Below are 7,114 nucleotides of genomic sequence, written 5' to 3' on the forward strand. Positions count from 1 at the left end.
AGACACCAGATTCCAAAAATTAATGTCATGATTATGTGTTTAATTGTAGCGATGGGCTACTTTATCATCCTTTAAAATGGCGTTGTTAGTGGAATCCATTTGGTCAATTAAACAGATCAATGCTGATTTTAGGTACAATTTTGGCTTATTCCTCCTGGAAATGATTACAAAATCACACTTTACTATCTCTCTCTTACCCTGTTTTTAATTCATCTCATGTTATTTCTTCCTGCTGGTGTTCATTTTCACTGCTCACACTGTCAGATAGGTGTTTTCCCCCTAACTGTCACCAGCGTCACTCTCTGCACAAGGTGACACTGTCATAGTCATTTTGTCACCTAAATCAGCATGACCCTCCTCTCTCTTGACCAATACACTAACATCTGTCATCTCTGATAGCCTGGTCCCAATTAAGACCTTTGTGTCAAAATAAACTTTATTGCTATCACAGTCAGGTTTTAATAAGGAGAGCAGTGGATTAGAATTGCTTGATTGGAAAAAAAAAATTAACATGCACTTGTGGCAATTTCATTACATCCATCTTTTTCATTCTGTTTCTTATTTACACAGTATGTGTGTATATACATATATATATATATATATATATATATATATATTCCACTACTGTTTATGCTCATTCCACTCTTTCCTTGGATGTTTACAATTAAACATGATGTTCATGCAATTAGCATTGAGGCCATGAGAAGGAAAAGATAAAACAGTGACTTCTTAACCATTACTGCTCAGAGATATAGGACAGTCACTGTATTCATGAGGCACTTCAGCTATTTCAAGTGTAATATTCTTTCTGTCATGGTTGCTACTCAGGTGTAAACCATATTTCAGTTTAATTCTAACTCTCCTACATTCTGACCCCATGATCCAAACCAAGTTGCTTAACTTCTTAAACATGTTTTCTTATAAACAAACTAGCACTATAGGTCTTGAGGGTTTAGAAAGTGAAAGTTGGTCAGTCGGGTCTCACTCTTTGTGACCCCATGGACTGTACAGTCCATGGAATTCTCTGGGCCAGAATACTGGAATGGATAGCCTTTCCATTCTCCAGGGGGTCTTCCCAACCCAGGGATCGAACCCAGGTCTCCCACATTTCAGGTGGATTCTTTACCAGCTGAGCCACCAAGACGTCATATTATTTATTTACCCATTCATTCATTACTATACTATTTCTTGCACATTACATTGTAAACTCCAGAACCAAAGGACCATCTCTACTGGTTTAACTTTGTTCCCAGTGCCTAGTACTACGCCCAGAAAATAGTAAATAATAAATATTTGAAAGACTGCCTAAAAGATTAAGCTGTATCTGTATCAAAAACTAACATAAATGAATAGGAACTTGGATAGTCTTCCGAAAAGTAATTTTGTAGATGACATGATAAATTTCTATGCATAGTGATTAAATCCCACTATTAGACACTAACATATATGTAACAGATTTGAAAATATAGGAGGGTTGACTTGAGCCAGGCAATAGCTTGACTTATAAAACACTGAGTTAAACCACCAATTGAGGAACTAAACTTTATATTTCCCAGAAAACACATTTTTTTAACTCATCTGAATGTAGATGGTAGATTCTGTCATGTGGTTTTGGGGGGATGGGCAACTGCTTTTGCTTCACTTCAGTTTAAGTGTCACTATTAAACAACTGTTTAGCTCCATTCAAAAGTGGTGAGGCATAACACAGAGCTCCCATTCCGCTATCACTGGTGTCGCTAACAGGGCAGTGTCCTTACCTCATTCACCCTTAGCTCTACCCAGGGTGCTTGACATCACCAGGCTGGACCAAAGAGGAAACCATCAGGCCACACCTCCTTGGGCACAGTAATTAAAACAAGTTATTATATATTACAAAGTTGCAGAATGACAGTTTAGATTTATAAATTGTATTACTTAGCAAATGTTCATAATATTTATATATTTCTACTAGAATAGAAGTGATGTAGAAGAGCAAATTTAAAGAACAGTCTACTTTTAGTGTATCTTGAAATACACTTGTAAATAAGATCTGTGCACACTAATATATACATACACAGTAATTAATATGATATACATATATACTCACACTAAAGTACATGTGTTCACATAGACGTATAGAAATATGGAATATATATATATATACATATATGTATGTGTATATATATATATATATATATATTTACACAGAAGACTAAAGGTCTTCCCAGATGGTGCTAGTGGTGAAGAATCTGCCTGCCTGCCAATGCAGGAGACCAAGATGTGTGGGTTCGACCCTTGGGTTGGAAAGATCCCCTGGAATAGTAATGTCAACCTGCTCCAGTGTTCTTGCCTGGGAAATCCCATGGGCAGAGGAGCCTGGCAAGCTACAGTCCATGGGGTCGCAGAGAGTCAGACACTTGGACATGATTGAGTGACTAAGCATGCTAACAATAATACAAGTGCATATGAATGTCAAATAATACAAAACAACTACACTCTTAGGTGTGTATATCAAATAACTGAGATAAATTTTCAGTTCAGGGATTTTATCTCTTTTTTGTTGTTATTGTTATCCCCTGATCCAGAACAAAGCACAGATGCTAACCGATATTCAAAAAGTTATGCTTGAGAAAGTAAATGAATAACTTTTTTGATATTTCATAAAATATTTACTCAGTAATGAAAATATAATTTCTAATGGAAAATAATTTAAACAAATAGAGTTTATAATGGAAAATAAAAGGCATGTTAATATCCATAGCATTATAGATAACATGATTTATATGTATATGTCTATACATTAATTTTATGGTGGAAAGAAATGCTGTGAAAATGTAATTTAGTAATGGTTGGTAATATAGCACTAGGGTGAGGAGAAGATGTATACTTGATATTTAGAACCATATTCACTTTATTCCATACAAAGATCACAAATTCTACTTTATACTGGGTTATGTCAAAATATTATCAAAACTAAAAATATATTTTAGTTCAGAAAGTGTAATATGAGTCCTGTTTACTTTCAAGAGGTAAAAACAGTTTTACTAAGAAACTTGCTGCATACCTCTCATTTTACTACACCCACATCAGGTGACTCCATTTCCTAAAATATTGTAGTTTTCCCTGCGGTAAGAAGTTAGGTTCTTTAATAGCCATTTAAATCATAAGAACCTACAAAGACCTTGCATATTTTATTATGTTACTGTATTTATTGATTGATATATTTGTAACTGTTTTCAACATGCTGTGGTGGTATAAAGAGAAAAGCAAATAGAAAATTTAAATATTTAAAATATAGGACTTTTGAAAATTGTGTTTTGGCTATGTATAAATCATTTTATATGGAAAATTTTGGCTCCCTTGGGCATCCCAGGTGGCACTAGAGGTAAAGAGCTGGAAATTTCAAGAGACATAAGAGATTCAAGTTTGATCCCTGGATCAGGAAAATCCCCTGGAAGAGGGCATGGCAACCCACTCCAGTATTCTTGCTTGGAGAATCCCATGGACAGAGGATCCTAGTGAATTACAGTCCATAGGGTGACAAAGAATCAGACATGACTGAGGCAACTTAACAGAGAATCACAAAGTGCTTTTTAGAGTGAAATAGATTGATTCATCTAAAAGGATATAATTAACAAAGGAAAAAAAGAAAAACCAACTAACAAGATATATTCTATAGTAATATGTTTTACATTCCAGACTCAAGAGATAATTCAAATAACCAATCATTATAAAGCATAAAAATTATAATTAAAAGAATAATTAAGTCATTTGAAAGCTCAAGTTATTATAAAAGGGTTTTCTTTACCTGAAATATTTATATATATTTTTGAATATATTAGAGAAAATGCTTTTAGACTTTGCTTTTAATTAGTCTTTGGGGGATATTGTGTGCTAAAATATTATCAGCGCAAATGTAAAGTTTCAAAACATGAAAGTGATTAGTGCCCTCATGTTTTAAAAATACTGACTATTACACTAATTGGAATTGTTAAAGAAAAGTTAGTAAAATATTTTCCCAGTAGAAAATTTATATATTAATTATTCAAAAATATAAAATGTAACATTAAATATTCTCTCTTACTTTTCCTACAGGATATTTTCATGAGTTATTTTCACTTTGAAAATATTTTCCCATGAGTTCATATTTTAGGTAATGCCTGAAAAGAACTTTTGTAACAATAGATTTTAAAAATATTAAATTTACATGTTAAAAAGTATTTTCCAAACACATTTAGCTATACTATATTATTATATAATTTATCAAAATATTAATTATACAAAATATTTAACTCTTCTCCTATAATCCTTAGTCTTTACTTAGTGCCTCAGTTTTGAAAATATATTTTAAATTTTAAAACAGATTTAAAATTACAGAAAAATTGTGAAGATAGTCTCCATGTATCTGTCATCCATTTCCCCCATTATTAACATATTATAATAACATCATATATTTTTCACAACTAATGAACAACTATTATACATTATCTATGTTCAACAGTTTATTCAAATATATTTATTCATATTTCCATAATTTTTACCTAATACTATTCTGTTTCAGAATCCCCTCCAAAAACCTATATTACACTTAGTCATCCTGTTTTCTAGGTGCCTGTTAGCTGTCACAGGTTATAATTCTGTTTTTAATTAGCACATTTTTTTAGGAATTGCCTTAGTCTTCTCCAGTTTGCTCTCTCTCAGTTTCTCTCTTTCTCCCTCTCCTCTCTCTCTCTGTTTCTCTACTTCTGTTTCTGTCTCTCTAGTCTAAAGTGTGGAGCTTGAGTTACATAATTTTTAGATAACATGGAAAATCATTATATAATCATTTTAACATATTTGGATAGGGCACAGAATTTTATCTAACTAATGATACATTCTTAAATTTCTTTCCAAGTAAGTCAAATAATTCAGAATTTTTATTGTTACATTAGTCAACTGAGGCTAAGATACATTGTAGCAACAATCAATTTTAAAATGTAAATAGCTTTTAACAGGGCTTTCTGGTGGCTCAGTAGTAAAGAATCCACCTGCAATGTAGGAGTCACAGAAGACACAGGCTTGATCTCTGAGCTGGAAAGGTCCCTTGGAGGAGGGCATGGCAACCCACTCCAGTGTTCTTGCCTGGAAAACCCCATAGACATGGAGGCTGGTGGGCTATGGTCCATAGGGTCACAGAGTCAGACACAACTGAAGCAATTTAGCAGACACACACACGCAGCATTTAACAATAATGATTTCATTTTCCTTCATTCAGCATGCTCATGGAAGGTCATTACATATCTTCTTCACGTTGGGACCTTGCTCAAGGGATATGCACTGCCTATGAAACTGCCAGCCTTTGGGGTAATAGAGAAGCATAAAATAACACTATACGATGGCCCTAATGAGTGAGACAGACAACAACCAGACTGCTGAAATATAGTGCAAGCAACCCAGTGGTGGAGAGATAAGGGAGGTTATGGAAGCCTCTCTAGGTTAGTGAATTTCTAGACAGAATCTGAAGAAGAGTAAATTAACTTAGCACTAAAGAAATACAAGAACACTCCAGGCTAAAGGAGGAATATACCTAAGTGAAAAAAAAAAAAAAAAGTGATGGTATCTCAGTTCTTTAGGGAATCATGAGTATTTGACATGGTTAAAGGGCAAATTGGTCTTCTCCGATGGCTCAGCTGATAAAGAGCCCTCCTAGCTCAACATTCAGAAAACTAAGATCATGGCATCTGATCCCATCACTCCATGGCAAATAGATTGGGAAACAGTGGAAACAGTGGCTAATTTTATTCTGAGGGGCTCCCAAATCACTGCAGATGGTGACTGCAGCCAGGAAATGAAAAGATACTTACTCCTTGTAAGGAAAGTTATTACCAACCTAGACTGCAGATTAAAAAGCAGAGACATTACTTTGCCAACAAAGGTCTGTCTAGTCAAGGCTATAGTTTTTCCAGCAGTCATGTATGGATGTGAGAGTTGGAATATAAAGAAAGCTGAGTGCAAAAGAATTGATGCTTTTGAACTGTGGTGTTGGAGAAGACTCTTGAGAGTCCCTTGAACTGCAAGGAGATCCAACCAGTCCATCCTAAAGGAGATCACTCCTGAGTGTTCACTGGAAGGACTGATGCTGAAGCTTAAACTCCAATACTTTGGCCACCTGATGTGAAGAGCGGACTCATTTGAAAAGACCCTGATGCTGGGAAAGATTGAAGGTGGGAGGAGAAGGGGGAGACAGAGGATGGATGGTTGGATGGCATTACTGACTCTATGGACATGAGTTCGGGTAAACTCCAAGAGTTGGTGATGAACAGGGAGGCCTGGCGTACTGGAATCCTTGTGATTGCAGAGTCAGACATGACTGAGTGACTGAACTGAATGTATATGTTCAGTGCTACCCTCTGTTTGTCCTACCCTCTCCTTCTCCTGCTATGTCCACGTCTCTTTATGTCTGCATTTCCATTGCTGCCCTGCAAATACGTTCATCCGTACCATCTTTCTAGATTCCATATATGTAAGTTAATAAGTGATATTTGTTTTTCTTTTTCTGACTTTGTTCACTCTGTATAAAAGGCTCTAAGTTCATCCATCTCATTAGAATTGACTCAAATACATTCTTTCTTGAAAAGAGCTGACTCATTTGAAAAGACCTTGATGCTGGGAAAGATTGAGGGCAGGAGGAGAAAGGGACGACAGAGGATGAGATGGTTGGATGGCATCACCGACTTGACGGACATGGGTTGGGGTAGATTCTGGCAGTTGGTGATGGACAGGGAGGCCTGGTGTGCTGCAGTTCATGGGGTCACAAAAAGTCGGACACAACTGAGTGACTGAACTAAACCAAACCAGTGCAGGAGATGTAAGAGACTTGAGTTCAATCCTTGGGTCAGGAAGATCCCCTGAAGGAGGGCATGGTAGCCCACTCCAGTATTCTTGCTTGGAGAATCCCACAGTCAGAGGAGCCTGACAGGCCATGGTCCATAGGGTTGCAAAGAGTAGGATATAACTGAGCAACTTAGCATGCACACAAAGGACAAATTGAGAGGGTGAGGGAGGGAACAGAGGAACTTTGACTAGTTGCATTGTTTTTTGTACATTACTTTGTGGATTTGAAAATGGTATCTGTGATTCCTGATGAAGCCATCTC

The sequence above is a fragment of the Capra hircus genome, chromosome 16 (assembly GCF_001704415.2).
Source record: "Capra hircus breed San Clemente chromosome 16, ASM170441v1, whole genome shotgun sequence".
Taxonomy (NCBI): domain Eukaryota; kingdom Metazoa; phylum Chordata; class Mammalia; order Artiodactyla; family Bovidae; genus Capra; species Capra hircus.